Source organism: Cornus florida, unplaced genomic scaffold (assembly GCF_030987335.1).
Source record: "Cornus florida cultivar Cherokee Brave unplaced genomic scaffold, ASM3098733v1 CherokeeBrave_3.0.0_Hap2_Chr02, whole genome shotgun sequence".
NCBI lineage: Eukaryota > Viridiplantae > Streptophyta > Magnoliopsida > Cornales > Cornaceae > Cornus > Cornus florida.
In genome coordinates, this window is record NW_026775572.1 from 108,220,427 (window position 1) to 108,244,528 (window position 24,102).

Here is a 24,102-nt window from a genome sequence, read left to right on the forward strand (position 1 = left end):
ATGGATTTAGACTTGTTGTATATTCATTTGGTTATGTTTTGAGCATTGGATAACATAGTTGCTATGTTTATACTCATGAGAATATGTTTTCCTTATTGAATATATTATTGCCTTGTGTAATGATTTATACATTTCGTATTTAACATCATTCATGCATAGCGTGTAATGAATCGTACACTGAAGATTCGACATTCATCACATCATATTAGTTGCAGACTTAGAGCATGTATTTTATAGGTTTCCAAATTTGGTTGTGCTTGGTAAATAGTTGATTATCTTGCATATTCCTGTTGATATATGCGTTGTTGCACAACTTGTTGATTTTGGAAACTTGGGGATGTCGTTGTTTAGCTATGGCTAGGACATGGTTCTAGTACGGGGGATAATCCCTCTATATAGTCTAGTGCGCACATAGGGAGGTTACCCATGTGCTAGTAATCCTAAAGTAACTAAGTTGTTGGTCTAATCCGACGTGACGTCCAAGTATCCACTTTGTTTGATTTCGCATTTCATTTTCAAGTTGATAACTAGATGGTGTTGTAACTTGTTGTTTCTTATTTTTCGTTCCATTTTAAGTTACAGGATGTTAACTATGCGAAATTGTGCTTTATGCGTTGTATTGGAAGTTCCAATGTTGGTTAAATTGCATCGATATTGAAAATTGTGTTTTGACGTTCTAATAAAGCTTAGGATTGATCCTATTGATTCATTTATAACATAGACGTTAGGTGGCATGAACCACTACTGTTATTTTGTGCTTTAGATTCTAAGTTGATGGCGTTGAGAACTTAAACCTTGTTGCATTGTATAACATGCTCTTTTGTTGTTGAATTGTATGGATAATGTGATTCTTGTTAACTTGTATTCAAATATGCTTTCGTCATGCTGTATGGATTACTCTAGACCTAGTTCAATTGTATTAAAAATGCAATTCATGTTAATCTATGCTTAAGCATTCTTCTTGTCGTGTTCTTAGATTATCCCAACCATGATTCGTTTCATACACGTATGTATATCATGATTCTTGTTGCTTAGACTCTAAGGTAGCTTAAGATGCTCCCCGAGTCTCACTTGGACATAGAGGTTAGGTGACATGAGCCCCTTTAACATGTTTCACCTTAAAGTGATAAATTTGTAAAATGCTAGGTCAATGCATGCTCATCTCCAACGAGTAGCTTTATGTTACTCACCCCTACGATACTGGGGCATATTTCAGGTACGAAGACTTGGTTCATGACGCCTAGCATTCCTTTGATGTCGTGTAGCTTTCAAGTTTCCATTTCATGCGAATGTTAGCATGGAATGTCATTTTGTAGACTTATATGTCAAAATATGTATATTTGATTCCATGTATGTAATGTGTACTTAAGTACACTCCTTTCAACGTATTTGATATGTATTAGATAAGGACGGAGGCCAATGACCATTATATTGTATCCTATGTATCTTTTGATTTCTTGAAAAGCTATGAAAACCTTAAAAAATTGCAAGTCATTGGTTCACCATAGTTGCATCGGGTGTGGGAATTCCGTTTTCATTCTTTCATAGGGTCTTATAAATCATGTTTGAAGTGTGGCCAAGGGCCAAACGGTCATTTGACCCCGTTTTGTATTTTTGGATTCCGAGTTTTCATTCCAAGTTCCATTTTAGCCTTTTTGCCCGTTGGGGGGTCAGATTTTGTATCGGTGGTATTTTTAAGTCATGGACCATTGTAGCACGTCCAAATAGGTAAGTTACATTTACATGCACGGTCGTTTCCGGGCAAAACCTTATCGTTTGTGTTTTGAGCCTCTTGTGAATTCATTTCGCACTTTTTTTTGCATATTATGATCTAGGGGCATTATAGACTTTTCACGGCGGTTTTATTTTCTTCTTTCAACATGGTTGAATAGAAAACATGATTTTAGGGGGGGTTTCTTTTCAATGTTTTTCCAGAAAAAGCCATCTTGGCATCGGAAATCGCATCCGAAGTTCAGCTCTCAGTTTTTAAATTTAGCGGCTTTTTGGACCCTCCAGACCAGTTTTCTTGGGAGGGCATTTTGGGCATTTCACAGTGAGTTTTTTTCGATTTTTCTGGTGAGTCATGTAGAAAAATAGATTTTGAGGGGGGTTTCTTCTTTGTGTTTTTGCAAAAAAGTTCATCTAGGCCTCCAAATTCAGCCTCTGTTCTGGATTTTTCTGAAAAATTACCCCACAGCAGCTTTATGGCTACTGCTGCCAGCCATGGTGCACCCAGAGCACACAGCGTGCATGGACGCACGCATGGGTGCGCGCATGGGGCTGTCATAGCCCCTCGTCGGGCCGCCGCGACGTCAATTCTTCTTTTGGGCTTTTCTCCTTCGTCCGGACTCCGATCAAGTGAATTTTTTTTTGAACTTGACTAATTTTTCGTTGTCTTTCTAACGGTGTACTCGGTTGCATCCGGTTCTTCCTGGATAATTACCAGTTTACCCTTTTTGCCTTAAGTGCTCGTTTTTCTTCGTCATGCCTTTTCTCCTTCGTCCGGACTCCAAATCATGCGATTCTTGAGTCCATCGAGTTTTTTGTTGTCCTTCCAGCGGTGTGCTCGGTGGCACCCGAATGTACAATTTTCAAAAATGACTCTTTTACCCCTGGGGGCTTATTTGTCATACTTTCGATCTTTTACTTCCGCATCAGTTCTTGTTGAGTTCCACGACCTCATGGAAGGTCACTTTGACTTCTTAGAGTCTTGTTTTTTGTTTTTACTTCCGCATTCGGATGCGTTATCAGATCATCCTTACGGTTCATCACAGGACACGCTGGCCTAAAAACCAGGGTCGCCACAATATAGAAGCCTATAAATATAACATTATATGTCTACATAGGGTTACACACAAACCCTATTCACAAATAGGGAGTTTTAAGAGGAAAACAGAAACAAAGAGTTGGGGGTTTTTGCCACGAACAAGGGCTAAACCGAGGAGGGGTGTTTGAAGCTTGCTTGTGGGTTGAACTGGGAGCAGTAGAGGGGTTTAGAATAGTCTTGGATTACTAGAAAACTTAGGAAGATGACATTAAGGTTTCAAAACTAAATCAGAGGTAAGTTCTATTTCTTGCTCTTTTCCTTTGACCTGTGTTCTGTGCACGCCTAAATATTTTCCAGGATTAAATTGGACATTAAAACTATTATTGTATGCATGTAATTTAGACTTTAAACTTAATATGATGTATTGATTAATTGAAATTTAATCGTTGATCAAAGTGTTTCATATTCTATTTAATTGTTGTTGGTGTTGTATACTATGTTTTAAAAAGTTTCTGGATTAGTTTTGGGCCACGGACAGACCTCTGGGGACATAAACAAAACCTTACAGAGGGTTTTAAACATTGTCAGAGATGAATACCAAGGGGTTGGAGCCGGCTCCCTAAGTATATTTGCCCACTACTCTTTGTGGGAGAGAGAGCCGGCTCCATGGAATTAGGGAGCCGGCTCCCTAGGCCACAGAGCTAGCTCCCAAGGTTGGGGAGCCAAATCCCTTGTGTGGGAGCTTACTCTCTCATTTTTGAGAGCAAGCTCTCTTGCATAGTTACTTACTGGAACTTAATTTTTAGCACAATTTTGATATTTTTTGAGATTTCAGGACTGTCTTGGGTTGGTAAATGGGATTCTAATTTATTTTCATGAATTATTAGGATCTCGTGATGCATAATCTTTATATATGTTCTATTGATTTGAACAATATGGAAGTTTAAATAAGTTTGAATGCTGTTAGTGGACATGGAGGATTAAATTGCTTAATATTATTTCAGCGATTTAAATAACTGTGACATGATTTCTAAATCTTGAATTGGATGTATATATGATCTTATATATATCAAATTTTTATTATGCGTAAGATTTGGATTTTAATTGATGAAATATTTATATCTATTTATCAATTAATGGAGTTTGTGGATTGTATACACCGGTATGGGACGGTGGCATACTAGGGATGGATTTGTTCAAAACACTAAGTCCGACCCCTTCTGAAATAAGAAATGGATTAACTATAAAAGTTAAGTCCTACTTATACTTTATGTCAGGTCAATAAGCAGTTGAATGACATACCTTTGTTTGGATGGATTTTTATATATATTTAATTATGATACTGTGATATAAGCTTGAGTCTCAGGATTACGGTTAGGGTGCGTATATCGCCTAGGATGGATAACTAGACACAGTAGATACTTGGTCCCCTGGTAGGTCTAGGTAGACATGTCCACATTATGTGCGATTTGTATGTTACCTTTTACTCAGGCTGAGATAGACCTATGGGCTAGTGAGCGTCCTATATAGTGTGTATTTATATATATATGGACTATTTTAGTTTTTGCTGAGTTATCTAGGATGTATTTGCATATCGGGTCTCTGTTTGGATTGTAATTAGAATAGAACTTGTTTGTGGGCCTGTCCCACTATCATTTTTCTCAGGTGTTCGACAATTCCAGCCGTAAGGCTTGATCGTGCTTAGCAGAGACAGTCACTTATTCCTCCGACTATGTAGGATTCTTACTTATGTTTTAGATTTGGATTTTATTTTTAGTAATTTATTTCCGGTTGGGATTTTATTTAGGGGTCCACTAAATGGATTCCTGAGTTATTATCATGGAGGTTTTGGATTGTCAGATTATTAGAATTATTTAATTTTGAGGATTTAATATTTAGAAATCTTTCAGCTTTATTATTTATTTCTTAATTCTTTTGTATTCTGTGTTTGTTTACATATTAATTGTCTGGATTCTTTTGTATTCTTAATTCTTAATTCTCTTGGATCTGTGCTCAGACTTGATCACACGTGCCTCTAGAATCGAGGTGTATCACATTGGTCAAACCAAATGGCATCATCAGAAACTCATAATGGCCATACCGTGTACGAAAAAAGGTCTTGGATATATCCTCATCCTTAACCCTCAACTGATAGTAACCCGATCTCAAATCAATCTTCAAAAAACATGTTGCTCCCTTCAATTGATCAGACAAGTCATCAATCCTAGGCAAAGGATACCTGTTCTTAATCATAGCGTGATTTAACTTGCGCTAGTCGATGCAAAGTCTCAAAGACACATTCTTCGTCTTCGCAAAAAGAACTGGTGCTCACTATGGTGAAACACTAGGATGAATAAAGCCTTTAGCTTTCAAATCATCCAACTGACCCTTTAGCTCATCAAGCTCTGCCTGTGCCATACGGTACGGTGCCATAGAGATGGGTGTTGTACCGGGAATGACATCAATGGCAAAAATAACTTCCCTTAAATGAGGTAACTCTATCAGTTCCTCTGGAAAGACATCAACAAAATCCTCGACAACTGCAGGAAGAACACGGCCTAAACTGCTATCCTCGTCAATTAGTAAACTAGCCAAGTAGAATCTCTGGCAACTTCAGTCACCAATGTTGAAAACCATTGCCGGGTGGGAATTGCTCTGATCTCCAACAAAATGGAAACAATCTCTCTTGGGAGTGCAAACAGACACCCTTCCGCCGAAGCAATCGCTCGTAGCTCGAAAGAATGACAGCCAATCCATCTCGAGAATAACGTCAAAGCTTGTCATGTCGAGAACAACAAAATCAAACTCTAAGGTTCCGCCCAGCTATCTCAATAGCACAACCCCGACATAAACGATCCAAAGACACTGGACCCCAACTGGTGTGTTAACACAAAGAAGACTGTCCCGAAGTATGACTTCCAGACCCAATGAATGTGCAAATAATGCAGAAATAAAAGAATATGATGCACCTATGTCAACAAGAACTCATGCCCAAGAACTGAAAACTAAAAAGATACCTTAAACTGAAGAGGTCACTGTGGAAGCATCCGCCTGTGGAAGAGCGTAGACTCATCCCTGAGCCCCTGAGCCCTACTGTGAATTGCCATGATAGTCTGACTAACGTGTAGAAGTAGTAGGTGTAGAACCCCTAGCTGGATAAGTGCCAACTGGCGCCACTAGCTATGGTGCCTGAGGAACTCTAAAACCAGACTGAACCACTGCAAACTGTGCCGATACCATCTATGAATCTGTGCCAATACGTAACTTATTCAACAACTTTGGACAATCTTTCTTAAGATTACCTGGTTATCTGCAATAAAAGCAAGTTCCCTATCCTACTCTCGTAGAAACTGATGTCTGACTGGCCTGTGGTCGAAGTAGCAAAGCTTGATGTGCCCTGGCTGTTGATAATGGTAACAAACCACACCCTGGGATGATCCCGAAGATACAGGAATTGTGGGTGTAGAACGAATCTGTTGCGGTGCCCCCTATGAGTGTGTATTGTTCCCTACCTTAGCCTTCTTCCACTGACTTCCAGAAGATGACAGAGTGTCTCCGCGAGGCTGCTTATGTGAACCCTTGATCCGTAACTGATCCCGTTCCTCTACCTCAACTAGCAAATCCCTCTGGACCACCTCTCTGTAAGTCCTCAAATCAAGAATTGACACCCGTGGCCTGATGTCAAGATGTAGCCCATCCTGAAACTTCATTGTCCTGGCCTCATCTATCGCCACCATGTCCTTGGCATAACGAAAGAGAGAAGTAAATCGTGTCTCGTACTCAATGACATTCATAGTGCCCTGATAAAGACTTGCGGACTATATCCTCATCTCCCGCCTCATAGCCCTAAGAAATAAGCGCTCGAAGAACAAATCTCTGAACTCATTCCAAGTCATCAACTCAACATTGTGGAAATGGGTCACAGAACTCCACCAGATATTTGCATCTCCCATTAACATAGAGGCAGTCAAAGAAATCCTCAATCTGTCTGTGGGTATCTCCATATTATTCAACTTATGAACCATAAGGTCCAATAAAGCCTCTGAGACTAGCGAATCTGAACTCCCCACAAATGGATCAATCTTAACCCTCTTTAGTGCTTCATTGACTATCGATGCCGGTGCCGGTGTCGGAATCTGTATCCCTACCACCTGCCTGCGTATCAATTCCTATAGGGACTCAACGATCACCTGATTGATTCCCTGAGCCACTCACTCCTCATAAGTCGGTGCCCGAGGTGGATTAACATCCACGCCACGAACTAGAATCTTGGGCCTTCCTGAACCCCTTGTGAACTCGGTGTCATCCACCGGTTCCTCAATGTCATGATGTGAAGACTCTCCACGCGTGACAACCATGATCCTAGATGTATAAAGGAAAAGATTTCAACAATAACACAAGTTATTATGACCGAATACAACTCATACTATGAATGCACAAAACATGAAGCAAAACAAGGTATGCAATATACGGTTATGCTAAAGCAATAAAAGAAGCCCTCTAAACAGTTAAGCACTTAAGCAAATAAGCATACATGTCAAACAAAGATGCTTTTAAACACATAAGCATATAAACATAGAGACATGTCATAATACCAAGCGTGCTATCAAGAAACACATAAACATGATATAACGCCAAAACATGTTATCAAAGGCATGTGAATATATCAAAGTAGATCAACAAAAGCATGATATACACCCAAAACCCATCGTCCTAAGGTATTCAAACCTAGGAGCTCTGATACCATTTGTGACGGCCCAAGTTTTATAAACTCGGTGCGTCAGTGATGACCAAGGATGACCCATTGACAGATTCGAAATGTGTAAGCGAAAGATGTTCAAAGCAAAAGAAAAGGAAGCTTCTGAGGCATTGACGAGCCTGTGTCCAATGCCAAAGCACCAAGCACTCGTTCGGCATTCATCAGTGCTGAGTGCTCATTTGGCACTCACCAACACTAAGCACCTGTTCAGCACTTATCAATACTAAGCACCCGTTCAGCACTCATACAAGGTCGGTCGTTCTGATCTACATAGTCAGGTGTTTTGACTTACATAGTTAGGTGTTCGGACTTACATGGTCTGACATTCTGACCTACATGGTCAAGCGTTCAGACTTACATGGTCAGGCATTCTGACTTACACGGTTAGGCGTTTTGACGGAAGTGTCAAGCATTCGGACTTACATGGTCAGGCATTCTGACTTACATGGTTAGGTGTTCTGACGGAAGGGTTAAGCGTTCGGACTTGCATGGTCTGGCATTTTAACCTTCATGATCTAGCATTTTGACTGCTGAACAACAAAATAGAAAGCAACAATCAGCTAAACGACGAAACAGAAACAAGTTTAAGGTTAACCTTAAGGCTATACATGCATTCCAAATTATCCGAAACAAGTTTAAAAATATACTTGTGAACTTTTAAAATTAATGGCCCTTGGCCTTATGTTATACATACAAAATAGGCATCTTCAAGTGTTCTTAGATACACATTACACAACAAGGAAACCATCTTAGCTTCTAAAATACCATTCATCCATGGTATGCAAAAATATAACATCAAAAGTAAGCAGGCTAAACATTTGCATGTCAATACACAAAAATATTCCAAAGTGCTCACAAGCCTCTAAAGATGATGAGCATCCGAGAATATTGTCTCCTTACCTGTAAAATAACCTAAATAACTAGGGTAAGTAATCATGTTACTTATAGGAAGAAGCATATACGCATACCCTAAAGTTTCAATATCATTGCAAGATCAATATAGACGAATACAAGGGATCATTCCACTTAACGTCTTTGTCCAAGGTGTTCTAAAGGATCATCTTAAACTAACATAAATGATTCTATCACAACATAATATCAACATGGATGTACTTAACAACATCAAATCGCCAATAACCAAATTACAAGTCACAATTAAGCATTGGTTGTCAACTTGGAATTGAATGCGAAACCAAATAGTGGAAAACTTGGACATCAAATACCGAAGTAAACCAAGACATAAATGGTTATTCCGGGCACTAACCCGCTGGGAATACCACCCTAGTGTGCACTATCTCAAGTGGGGTAAACTCGTACCTCTCGCACTAGAGCCAAACTCTGGCCATACAAATTGTAACAATGTCCCAAGAGAATCCATAATTATGATTAAGTTTAAAACTTATATACAACAATCAAGGCATGTAAACCACTTTCCATGCACAAGTAATTTTAAACCATACAAACCATGTCTTAGGGTTATGATACCCCCTAATTTTGGAACACGGGTTGATCAGGTCCGCAGACAAAGTCAAGGGATATCAGTTAATCAATAATAAGCAAGCACAGAATACAAGAGAAAAAAATAATAAAATAAATAAATATCGCTAAAAGAGAAATCTAAAATAATAATTAAATAATAAATCCTCAAATAACGTAATTTCCAATAAATTCTCCTTATAAGAATAAAACCTCTAGAGTACAACTTGGGAATCCATACAATGTGGACCACTAATAAAAATCTCAAACTAATAAATGAAATAAATAAATGTCTAACTCAAAAGTAATAAAAACATAATGTAGAGTCCCGTGTTGATGATACCAGAAGAGTGAAGTAGAGTGGCCTTTGCTCTGCAAGAACTGACCCTACGCCTGGAACTGACGAGGACCTGAAAAGATAACAACAACGTTGGGTCAAAACCCATGAACAAGCCCTTTCTACTACATCCCAAATAGAGACCCGATAGACAGTCCATCCTAGTCTGACTCATGCAATAGCTACATAGGTCAATATACATAAGTATACACACTATAGACTCTCACTAAATCATAAGACAGCCTCAACCGGATAGTAGGTCTCACGCAAATGCATACAAGGTGGTCATGAGTACCTCTTCTACTAGGGCACACACATCCTTTGTCCAGCTATCCATTTCATCAGGCAATATACGCCAACCCTAACAATCGATCCCGAGATCTCATGCTCGTATCACGGTACCCAATTAAAATATATTTATGTAAGTAACTATACAGCCATATCCTAACAATGGCAAAATTTAAGGACACCGCCATATCCTGACAATAGTATGACCAAAACAATCTGTCCTGTCCTCCTTGAGCCCCTTTGTTAATCTCTCAAGTTTCACTCTCTGTTTCTCTTTGCCTCTCATTACGTGAAGAGGGTTTGTTTGTAACCCTATACAGACTTAGCACCGTATATTTGTAGGCTAATATCAACCCTAGTCCACTTATAATTAGAGACGAAAAACTCTAATTAATCCCAGTCGGCCACAATGTGAATAATAAAAGAATAATAGAACCTAAATTAAACATTAATAAAACCCTAATGTAATCCAATCAACACATTTAAATAATTAAAACAATTACTTCAATGAAAGAAAATAATATTACAATTACTTCAATTAAAGAAAAATAAAAAATACAATTAATTCAATTAAAGAAAAATCAAAATACAATTAAATAAACAATTCATCAATTAATTCAAATAAATAGGCTAACAAACAATTAAACAAATAAAAATGCAGGCAAATAAACAATTAAAAAAATAAAAATGTAATTAAATAATTAATTAAATACCAGTACTATCCTTTTAAAATTAGGGTTGTCACATTCTTCTCCCCAAATAAAAGGAATTCTGTCCTCGGAATTTGCTCTAGCCGTTTTCCAATATTTCAAAAAACTGCGAGCAAATGACATCCTCCCGTTCCCAAGTAGACTCAGCCTCATTGTGATGACTCCACTGATCACTCACCAAAGGGATAACCTTATTACGAAGGATTTAATCCCGACTGTCGACAATATGACACGGTGGCTCCAAATATGTTGTATCTGGCTGCAACTCAATCTCCCCAACATCAATATGCTGACACCAATCTTCATCTGAAAGAATTTTCCGCAACATGGAAACATGGAACACATTGTGGATGCGATCCAAATTATCCGGAAGTGCCAATCGACAAGCTACAGTGCCAACTCGATCCGTAATCATGAATAGACTGACAAACTGTGGTGACAACTTCCTTTTCTTCCCAAAGCGCATTACTACTTTCATAGGAGTCACTTTGAGTAAAACCTGATCCCCAACCCGAAACTCCAACGCACTTTGAGTACACTTTGAGTACGACGATTTGCATAACTCTTCTGCCTACTTTGGGCAGAGCACATGCGATCCCTAATAAGAGAAATCTTTTCAGAAGTATCCTTAATGAATTCAGGATCTAAAAATCTGCTCTCACCAACCTCCATCCAATAAACAGGCGATCGACACGATCAACCGTACAATACCTCAAATGGTGCCATACTAATAGTCTTCTGGAAACTATTGTTATACGCAAACTCCACAAGTGGGAAATAATTCTCCCAGTAGCCCTTAAAATCAAGAACACACGAACGAAGCATATCCTTCATGATCTAATTAACCTGCTTGGTCTGTCCATCAGTCTGAGGATGATAAACAGTGCTAAGATGTAACTCTGTACCCAAAGCCTGCTGAAAACTCTTCCAAAACCTGGACACAAAGCTCGAATCCCTATTCGATATAACAGACAATAGAAAGCCATACAACTTCATAATCTCCAAAATGTAAAGTCTTGTCAGCTACTCCGAAGTGAAGTCAGTGCAAATTGGCAAGAAATGAGCTGATTTAGTCAATCTATCAACGATGACCCATACAGAATTGTGATCCTTAAAAGAATTAGGCAATCCCTCCACAAAATCTATAGAAATGCTCTCTCATTTCCACTCTGGTATAGGTAGTGGCTGTTGTGATACCCCTCGGATCCGAGACACAGGTTGATCAGGCCCAGGCCTAAACCCGAGGGATGTCAAACAATTAATATGTAATCGAACACAGAATACAAGATAAAATAAGAATTACAAATAATAAGCTGAAAGAATGCTAATTGAAAATCCTTAAAATAATATAACTATTTAAAATCCGTTAAATCCAAACCCCATAGGTTTACAACTTGGGAATCCATCCATTGGACCCCTTATTAAAGATTCTCAAACCGGAACTAAAAATAATAGAAATAAAGACCAAAGCTAACATAAAGGAGATTCCTACATAGTCGGAGGAATGAATATCTGTATCTGCTCTGCACGTCCAAGCTCTAACCCTGGAACTGACGAACACCTGAAAAATAAAGAAGTGGGTCAAGCCCACATGCAAGTCCTGATATACTACAATCCAAACAGTAATCCGATACGCAGATACATCCTGGGAAGACTCAACAATATCTAGAGTAGTCCATATAAGTATATAGTACACCCTATAGGACGCTCGCTAGTCCAGTAGGTCTGTCTTAGCCTGAATAGAAGGCAACATGCGAATACGCACCCTAAGGTGGGCATGAGTACCTAGACCTACCAGGGAATAACACCTATGTCCAGTTATCCATCCTAGGCGATATACGCGCCCTAACCATGGTCATGAGACTCAAGCTCATACCATGGCACCATATAATATACATAAAAAGTCCGTACTCCTCCTAATACATAATACCATCCATCTGTGTAGTGGTCTGATATATATATAACAAATCCATCCCGAAACCATATTGGATCATTCAATTCACAATTGATATGAAATATGTTGGCGATGGACTTAATCTATATGATTAATCCATCCCTTAATCCAAATTTAGGTAGGGCTTAGTGTCTGAACTAATCCGTACCTAGTATGACACCGTCCCATACCGGTGCATACCATCCTCTAGTTTCCGTAGTTAATAACACCGAAAAATTACTTATTAACCACATCCCAGAATAAACATAAATATAGTTTAGCATGTACACAACCAATTTATGCATCCCATATAAGATTTAGATATCCCATTACAGTTCTTAATATAAATGAAAAGACTGTACATTTAGCTCCTCCAGTTAACACAGTTGATGGAAACAGTATCAGATACTAATCAACCATACTCTAAAATTTGCATAATTACAGTTTAACATGTGTATAACTAAATTATGCATCCAATAACAATTTTAGAATCTCAATTCCAGTCATTTAAATACATGAAATAAAACTGCACATTTAATTCCTCCAAACAGAACCATAATTAATGCAATCAACGGAAAAGGTAATCATCAATTAATTCCAGCTAAATAGATTTATGTTTCCGGATAAATAACTATATACTTGTACACAGTTAAGACATGTTTAATGTCTTTAATTTAGACAAAGAACCCCAATTGTTTCAGAAAATGGTAAGAACAATATACTAGTTTCAATCCTTTCATCCACTGTTTCCCAAACAAGTTTAATGTTGAACCTTATCTTTGTGCATACTTCAACATAATATCATCAACATGCTTCCCAACAGTTTATACATCTCTGGAATAATTATACAAATCATCCACATTCCCTGAACCAACCCAGAAACCTTCCTACAGGCCAAACCGGACCTAGAACCACGCAAAACCTCAAGAAAAGGGGTTGGAGTCGCCTCCAGAAAGTTAGAGCCGGCTCCCCCCTTAGTGGAGCCGCCTCCATTTCATGTGGAGCCGGCTCTACCCCATGTAGAGCCAGCTCTACAAGTCCTAGAGCCGGCTCTACCCTTTTAATTAGCCGGCTCTCCTCTTTTGAGAGTCGCATCCCCTAACCTGTTCGTCTTCTTCGCCTCCGGCGAAGTCCAGAGCCTCTGTAGTATTTTAAACTCCTATTCTGGTATTTATTTAATGTCCCAGATTTATTTGAAAGCCCCCGACATACAACAATAATCCTAATTAAACCAAGCTTAAACTCAAGAACGGCATGCAACAAATCACAGAAACTTTAAGAACTTACACCAGTTTGGTTCACGAGATTTATTACAGTTTAAACATGCATTCAAGATAAATTTAAACATTTATTTAATCCATTTTAATGTTGGTTTAATCCCTGGAGTCTTTCTAAGCATGTACAGAACACAGATTAAAGAGATAGAGTGGAACAGAGACTTGCCTTGAGTTTCAGACTTTGAAACTCTAAACCTCCGTCTCTGAATTGTCCGTCAACGTCGTCGACTACTGTCTTACTCCTTCGACGCTCTTGGTTCAACCCAGAAAACACCCCATCCAACCTTCCTTGAACCTCTCTGTATAATACTCAAGTTCCCTCTCTGCTCTCACAACTCTCTGTATCACTGTATACGGGAATAGAGTTTTATGTATTTTTCCTCAAACTCTAAACCCACATAAGGTCATATATATAGGCGTAGTAGTCCAACCCTAATCCTTGTATAATTTGAGCCCTAATGCAACACTTAGTCAGCCCAAGAATAACCTAAATTATAACCTATGTCGGCTAATACGTGAATATACAGAAAACACAATCCTAATTTAAACCAATTTAATTAAATAAGCCCCATTATCAATTAAGTCAAATAAAACATCATAAAACAATTTAATTTAAACCAATTTAATAAAAGAAAACAAAATAATTTAATCAATTAATTCAACTAATCACACATAATCAAATAAAATGCAGTTAAATAATAAAATTAACAATTTAATAGAAGAAAACAAAATAATTTAATCAATTAATTCAACTAATCACACATAATCAAATAAAAATGCAGTTAAATAATAAAATTAACAATTTAATAAAAGAAAACAAAATAATTTAATCAATTAATTCAACTAATCACACATAAGCAAATAAAATGCAGTTAAATAATAAAATTAAAAAAAAAACCCAGGAATATCCTTTTAAACTAGGGGTATTACAACTGTAAAGCTCCTGGCGGCCGTAGATGATCAATCTTGACCATCTGACAAGTACTACATCAAGAAACAAAAATAGTAATGTCCTTTTTCATACCTGCCCACCAAAACTGCCATTTCATATCCTGACACATCTTGTCTCCTCTTGGATGAACAGAAAACTCAGAATGATGAGTCTCCATCATCACATCCTTCCTCAAATTATCAGCAGAAGGTACCACTAAACGTCCCTTGTACCGCAAACCTCCATCAGCCCCAACATAGTAAAATGGAACCTCCCCAGAAGTTATCTCTGCAATTTTGTCAATGCACTGCTGATCCGTGAGTTGTGCCTTCAAAACTTTGTGAATAATCGAAGGTGTAACTACCATGCAAGCCATAAAAACATGTGACAACTCATCCACTACCTTCAAAGCATTCCACTCAGTAATGAATAGAGCAGAAAGACTAATAGTGGGTCGGCGACTGAGTGCATCTGCCACCACATTCGCTTTCCCTAGATGGTACTGTATAGAGAAATAATAGTCCTTCACAAACTCTAACCATCGACGCTGTCTCATATTCAGCTCCCATTGAGTGAACAAATACTGCAGACTCTTGTGATCACTAAATAATCTGAAGGATTCCCCCAACAAATAATGCCTCCAAATGCGTAAGGTAAAGACCACAACTGCTAATTCTAAATCATGTGTTGGATAATTAAGTTCATGAGGCTCAAGCTTTCGAGATCCATATGAAATCGGTCGCTCATCCTACATCAAAACACATCCAAAACCTTGCAAAGAAGCATCTGTGTAGACAATATACTCAATCCCACTCTGTGGAGTAGACAGAACTGGTGCAGAAGTCAACTTGCGATTTAGCTCATCAAAAGCTTTCTGACAATATTCATCCCACATAAACTGTACACCCTTTTTAGTCAGATAGGTGAGTGGTCCTACTATATTTGAGAACCACTAGATGAACTTACAATAATATCCTGCCAATCCGAGGAAACTCTAAATCTCGGTAGGTGAAGTAGACTATCCCCACTCAACCACTGCTGAAACCTTGGTTGGATCTACTGCTATTCCCCTTTCTGACACCACGTGACCCAAAAACTTCACTTCCCACTGCCAAAATTCACACTTCTTGAACTTGGCATATAACTGGTGTTCACGAAGCATTTGCAACACTGTGTTAAGATGTCTAGCATGATCATCCTCTGACTTTGAATAAATCAAAATGTCATCAATGAAGACAATGACAAACTGATTTAAATAAGCCTTGAAGATTATGTTCATTAAATTCATGAAGACTGCTGGTGTGTTAGTCAATCTAAACGGCATGACATGAAACTCATAAAATCCATATCCAGTGAGAAACGTTATCCTCGGAACATCCTGCTCCCTAACCAGGGTTGATGATATCCAGAACACAGATTAATCTTAGAGAAGTATGTAGCTCCCTTCAATAGATCAAAAAGATCATCAATCCTGGGCAAAGGATACTTGTTACGAACAGTGACCTTGTTCAACTCCCTATAATCTATACACAGGCGAAGTGAACCATCCCTCTTCTTCACAAACAAAACTGGTGCCCCCTAGGGTGAAGTACTCCTACGAATAAAACCCTGGCTGAGTAATTGCTGAATTTGATCCCTCAGCTCTCTCATCTCCACTGGTGTCATCCTATATGGTGCCCTTGTAATAGGCGTAGTGCCTGGAGCCAAGTCAATCACAAAGTCTATCTCGCGACTAGGTGGCAACCCTGGAATCTATTAAAAAACATCCGGAAAGTCCTGTACAACTGGTATGCTATCCAATGACACAGTAATCCCCTCCTTTGTTTCCTCCTCTATATGGAACAAATAAGTGCGAGTGACCCCGTTAGAACGTGGCATAGCGACGACATACAAATCTTGACCAGGTATGGTAACGATAATAGACCTATCAAAACAATTAATTTGGGAATGGTAGTGCGATAACCAATCTATCCCAAGTATCATATCAAAAGTGTGCATATCCAGGACCAATAGATTGGCTAAAAATTTAAGTCTACCAATATCTAGTGTCACAGGCCCATCACTCTCATGTAAAATGGTTGTATTGGCTAAAGGTGTTAAAATACCCTGAGGTCTATTGTATGCCCGTGTCGTCATCCTAGATAAAACAACAAAAGATCTAGATATAAATGAGTGTGTAGAACCCGTATCAAATAAAACATGCCCCAATAAACCATGAATAGGAAACATACCCTCAACAGCCTGAGGTGCCTAAATATCCTGTAGTATGGGGTTATACACCCTGCCATAATGCAACTACTGCGGTGCCTGTCCTTGAGGCTATGGCGGTGTTGGTAAAGCCGGATAAGTCTGTCCCTAATTTCGTGGAACCTGTGGAGCGGGTAAAGGTATCGGTGCCCTCTGTCCCTGCTGCACATGTTGTCCCTATCCCTATCCTGCTTTAGGACACTGCCTGAAAGTATGACCATACTCTCCACAAGTGTAGCAACTACCTTGGAAAGTGCTAAATGGCCTCCTCTGTCGGTTAGCCTGTAGCTGACCCTTCCCTACCTGTAGTCCGCCATTCTGCTGCCTCTGAATAGGTGCCCCATCCCGATGAGCATCTGAACTACCCTTATGCTTCTTCCAAGACTGTTGTCCCTAGAATTTTCCCTTATCATTCTGTTGGTGTCCATTGCCATTTCCTTTCTCAGCTGACTAATTAGCAGAGTCCCTGTCACCCCGCTTCTCACCCTTAGCCTGTCTGAAGTCCACGGTCAACTGATACTGCTGTAAAGAGGTATCCACCACCTGAGTATAAGTAGTGTAGGCTAGACTACTTGTAATAGCTCACTTAATAGACCACATCAATCCTTTAATGAAACTGTTTCGCTTCTTCTCCTCTGTATCCACCTCCTCTGGAGCAAAAAGAGATAAACGCGTGAATTGCTGCTCACACTCTGCCACTGTCATGTTTCTTTGCTGCGGATTAAGGAACTCTGTCTTCATAGCTGCCCTGACTACATAAGGAAACTACTTCTCATCAAAGCATGCACTGAATTGATCATAAGTCAATGACATCCTCTCCTCTGCAGTGGTAACTGATTCCCACCACTGTAGTGTATCTCCAACTAGCTTTAAGGAAGCAATCAGCTGCTTCTGAACCTCTGTGCACTAAACCAGGCGAAGATGTCGCTCAATGTCCTGTTTCCATTGGTGAGTTGCTTTCGTATTGGTAGAGCCTGAGAACTTAGGTGGGCTCCCCTTTGTGAAAGAACTTCTAGCCTTTTCCCAAGTATCAGTTTGAACAACCAGTGCTCGTATAGGTGCCTGCTGAACCAGTGGTTGATTCCGAACTGCAGCTGTCACACCTGCTTCTATAGCTCGAGCAATGAGGTTATTAATATGAGGAGGATACTCTAGATCTCTTTCTTGTTACTGAGTCTACTGAACTTCCTCCTTCTCCTTGTGGAACTGACCATCAACATCCTGAAGCTACCTACGGGCCGCTTCCCTTCATCACTGATTGTTCCGTCTGGTTATAGCATTAAACATTCTATTAACATAGAAAGACAGACATTAGTATGATTTAAACCAGACCGTAAAAGAATACAATGAATCCTACACTTAAGCTCTAAACAAGAGAAACTGCTATGCGGAAGTCTTAACGATAGAATCCAAGAGACACTAAACCTAGAGTTCTCAAATACCAACTGTGATACACCTCGATTCTAGAGCCATGGGTGATCATGTCCGTGCACAAATCCGAGGGATACCAAACAATTAATATGTAAATAAGCACGGAATACAAAACTGAAATAAGAATAATATAATAGGCTGAAAGAATTCTAAATTAAAATCCTCAAAATACTATTATTAAAGTCCAATAATCTGAAATCTCCATTTAATTTAACAACTCGGGAATCCATCTAGCGGATCCCTAATAAAATCCCAAACTGAAAAGGAAACAACTGAGATAAAATATAAAGCTAAGCATGGAAAACAGTCCTACGTAGTCGGAGGAGTGAGTGATTGTATCTGCTATGCACGATCAACCTCTAACCCTGGAATTGATGAACACCTGAAAAATAAGAGTGGGTCAGGCCCACATGCAAGTTCTATCCTACTACAATCCATACAGAAAACCGATACGCAGATATATCCTAGATAGCTCAGCAATAACTAGAATAGTCCATATATGTATTAATGCACACTATAGGACGCTCACTAGCCCAATAGGTCTGTTTCAGCCATAGTAGAGATACCATGCAAATCGAACATAATGTGGTCATATGTACCTAAACTTACTAGGGAACAACATTATGTCCAGTTATCCATCATAGGCGATATACGCATCCTAAGCATGGTACTGACACTCAAGCTCATACCATGGCACCATAAGCATAAATATATAAAGTCCATATAAACCTAATACCAAATATCATCCATATGATATAATGGCCTAACATAGGTATAACCATCCATCCAAAAACCAAAGTATGCCATTCAATTAATTATTGACCTGACACCAAAATATGAGTATGACTTAACCTTTATGGTTAATCGATACCTCAATCCATAATAGATAGGACTTAGTGTTTGAACTAATCCATCCCTAGTATGCCACCGTCACATACCGGTGTATACAATCCTCCAAATAACATAACTGATTAAACAGTAATAGGAATTCACCAACCATTCTCCAAGATATGTATAAATAAAGTTTAATACATATATGACAATATTAGGCATTCATTATAAGACCTAAAAATCATGTTCCAATCCTTTAAATTGCTAAATTAGATCTAAGCATTTAAATCCTCCAAAACGTCCATAAATTGACACAGTTTACGACAAATTAAATATCAATTTAATCCATACCAAGCATAGTTAATTTCAGATAATCCACTATACTTATAATCCATACCAAGTATGATTAAATAGTATCAAATCATATACAAAAGAATCTCCTAGTTCCAGTAAATAAATTAATTAACAAAATAGTGTACAACATGTAGGTTTTTCTTTAAATTCATATTGCTCCATTCCTTAACCCATTTACGAATTAATGCTTCCGTATAATTTTACAGGTCCATATCAATTACTTATATCATTTAATGCAATTTAAACGGATTAAAAACACCCTGTACAGCCCAAGCAAAACTTTAAAATCGTTACTACGCGTTTCTGGGGGAGAGCAGGCTCTTAAATGTTGAGAGCCTACTCCAAACACTTCGGAGCCTACTCCATAACAATGGGAGCCTGCTGTAAGGAGTTGGGAGCTGGCTCCACACTCATGGGTGTAAGCACTATCATTGAGGGAGCTGGTCCCTCATTCAGGGAGCCGTCTCTCTCTCCCTACGAGCCGTTGCACCTATTCTGATCATTTTCTTCACCTCCGTCAATATCCAAACTCTCTGTACTGCTTATATTTATGTTATTAGAGTTCAATCTTAGTCCAATATTAATCATAAAACATTATTATACAACAACGAACATGAATTAAACACAAGCTTTTAAACCAACGACAACAAGATTAATTTCAACTTCAATCAACCCCAAACCAGTTTGGTTCAACGAGATCAAATATAGTTTAAACATGCATAAAGATATGTTTTAAAATTTATTTAAACCCTGGAGTCCACCTAGGCATGCACAGAACACAGGTTTAAGGGAAGGAGTTAGAATAGAGACTTATCTTTAGGTTTCCGTTCAAAACTTTAAACCTCCATCTCTGAGTTTTCCAACCACTTCCTAGATTGCTGTTCTACACCTCCATTGCTCTTGGTTCAACACAGAAGCAATCCGTCCCATCCTCCTTGAACCCTTCTATTAATCTCTCAAGTTTCACACTCTGTTTCTCTTTGCCTCTCACTATGTGAATAGGGTTTGTTTGTAACCCTATACAGACTTAGCACCGTATATTTATAGGCCAAAATCAACCCTTGTCCACTTATAATTAGAGACGGAAAACCCTAATTAATCCCAGTCGGCCACCACGTGAATAATAAAAGAATAATAAAACCTAAATTAAACATTAATAAAATCCTAATGTAATCCAATCAACGAATTAAAATAATTAAAACAATTACTTCAATGAAAGAAAATAATAATACAATTACTTTAATTAAAGAAAAATAAAAAATAAAATTAATTCAATTAAAGAAAAATCAAAATAGAATTAAAAAAGCAATTCATCAATTAATTCAAATAAACAGGCAAATAAACAATTAAACAATTAAAAATGCAGGCAAATAAATAATTAAACAAATAAAAATGCAATTAAATAATTAATTAAATAACAGGACTATCCTTTTAAAATTAGGGGCATTACATTCTTCCCCCCAAGCAAAAGCAATTCCATCCTCGGAATTCGCTCTTACCGTCTTCCAATATTTCAGGAAACTATGAGCGAATGACATCCTCCTGTTCCCAAGTAGACTCAACCTCATTGTGATGACTCTACTGAACACGCACCACAGGGATAACCTTATTACAATGGATTTGATCCCGACGGTCGACAATACGACACGGTGGCTCCAAATATATTGCATCCAACTACAACTCAATCTCCGCAACATCAATATAATGATACTGATCTTCATCTTGCAGAAATTTTCGGAAAACACTGTGGACGTGATCCAAATTATCCGGAAGTGCCAACCGATAAGCTATAACACCAACTCGATTCGTAATCATGAATACACTGACAAACCGTGGTGACAACTTCCCTTTCTTCCCAAAACGCATTACTACTTTTATAGGAGTCACTTTGAGTAAAACCTGATCCCCATCCCGAAACTCCAACGCACGAGTACGACGATCTGCATAACTCTTCTACCTACTCTGGGTAGTGCGCATGCGATCCCTAATAAGAGTAATCTTTTCAGAAGTTTCCTTAATGAACTCAGGACCCAAAAATCTGCTCTCACCAACCTCCATTCAACAAACAGGCGATCGACAAGGTCAACCGTACAATGCCTCAAATGGTGCCATACCAATAGTCTTCTAGAAACTATTGTTATACGTAAACTCCACAAGTAGCAAATAATTCTCCTAGTGTCCCTTGAAATCAAGAACACATGAACAAGGCATATCCTCCATAATCTGATTAACCTGTTTGGTATGTCCATCAGTATGAGGATGATAAGCAGTGCTAAGATGCAACTATGTACCCAAAGCCTGCTGAAAACTCTTCCAAAACCCTGACACAAAGCTCGAATCCTTATCCGATATAATAGACGATGGAATGCCATACAGCTTCATAATCTTCAAAATGTAAAGTCTCGCCAACTGCTCCGAAGTGAAGTCAGTGCGAATAGGCAAGAAATGAGTTGATTTAGTCAATCTATCAACGATGACCCATACGGAATTATGGTCCTTAAAAGAATTAGGCAATCCCTTCACGAAATCCATAGAAATGCTCTCCCAATTCCACTCCAGTATAGGTAGTGGCTGTAAAGCTCCTAGTGGCCGTTGAGCATCAATCTTCACCATGTGACAAGTAGTATATTGAGAAACAAAAATAGTAATGTCCTTTTTCATACATGCCCACGAAAACTGCCGCTTCATATCCTTATACATCTTGTCTCCTCCTAGATGAACAAAAAACTCAGAATGATGAGTCTTCGTCATCACATCCTTCCTCAAATTATCAGCAGAAGGTACCACTAAAAGTCCATTGTACCGCAAACCTCCATTAGCCCCACCATAGTAAAATGGGACCTCCCTAGAAGTTATCTCTGCAATTTTGTCAATACACTGCTGATCCGTGAGTTGTGTCTTCAAAACTTTATGAATAATCGAAGGTGTAACTACCATGCAAGCCATAAAAGCATTCGACAACATCCACCATCTTCAAAGCATTCCACTCAGTAGTGAATAGAGTAAAAAGACTAGCAGCAAGTCAGCGACTGAGTGCATCTGCCACCAGATTCGCTTTCCCTGGATAGTACTGTATAAAGAAATGATAGTCTTTCACAAACTCTAACCATCGATGCTCTCTCATATTCAGCCCCCGTTGAGTGAACAAATACTGCAAACTCTTGTGATCACTAAATAATCTGAAAGATTCCCCTAACAGATAATGCCTACAAATGCGTAAGGCAAAGACCACAGCTGCCAATTCTAAATCATGTGTTGGATAATTAAGCTCATGAGGTTTAAGCTTCCGAGATCCATATGAAATTAGTCGTTCCTCCTGCATCAAAACACTTCCAAGACCTTGCAAAGAAGCATCTGTGTAGATAAGATACTCAATCCCGCTCTGTGGAGTAGATAGAATCGGTATAGAAGTCAACTTGCGCTTTAGCTCATCAAAAGTTTTCTAATAATGTTCATCCCACATAAACCGTAGACCCTTTTTAGTCAAATGGGTGAGTGGTCCTGCAATCTTTGAGAACCCCTGGATGAACCTACAATAATATCCTGCCAATCCAAAGAAACTCTAAATCTCGGTAGGTGAAGTAGGCTATCCCCACTCAACTACTACTGAAACCTTGGCTGGATCTACCGTTATTCCCTTTTTTGACATTGCGTGACCCAGAAACTTCACTTCCTGCAGCCAAAATTCATACTTCTCGAACTTAGCATATAACTGGTGTTCACGAAGCGTCTGTAACACTGTGCGAAGATGTCTAGCATGATCGTCCACTGACTTTGAACAAATCAAAATGTCATCAATGAAGATAACGACAAACTGATCTAAATAAGCCCTGAAGACTCTGTTCATTAAATCCATGAAGACTACTAGTGCGTTCGTCAATCCGAATAGCATGACACGAAACTCAGAAGAACCATATCTAGTGAGAAATGCTATCCTTAGAACATCCTACTCCCTAACCCAGAGTTGATGATATCTAGAATGCAAATCAATCTTAGAGAAGTGTGTAGCTCCCTTCAACTGATCAAAAAGGTCATCAATCCTAGGTAAAGGGTACTTGTTATGAATAGTAACCTTGTTCAACTCCCTATAATCTATACACAGCCGAAGTGAGCTATCCTTCTTCACAAATAGAACTGGTGCCCCCCAGGGTGAAGTACTCCTACGAATAAAACCCTGGCTGAGTAATTTGCTGAATATGATCCCTCAGCTCTTTTATCTCCACTGGTGCCATCCTATATGGTACCCTAGCAATAGGCGTAATACCTAGAGCCAAGTCAATCACAAAGTCTATTTCACGACTAGGTGGCAACCCTGGAATCTCCTGAAAAACATCTGGAAAGTCTTGTACAATTGGTATGCTATCCAATGACACAGTAATGCCCTCCTCCGTTTCTTCCTCTATATAGAACAAATAAGTGCTAGTAACCCCGTTAGAATGTAGCATAGCAACGACGTACAAATCCTAACCAGGTATGCTAAGGACAACAGACCTATCATAACAATTAACTTAGGTATGGTAGTGCGATAACCAATCCATCCCAAGTATCACATCAAAAGTGTGTATGTCCAAAACCAATAAATTGGCTAGAAATCTGAGTCTACCAATATCTAGTGTCACAGGCCCATCATTCTCATGTAAAATGGCTGTATTGCCTAAAGGTGTAGAAATACCCTGAGCTCTACTACATACCTGCGTCGTTATTCCAGACAAAGTAATAAAAGATCTAGATACAAATGAGTGTGTAACACCCGTATCAAAT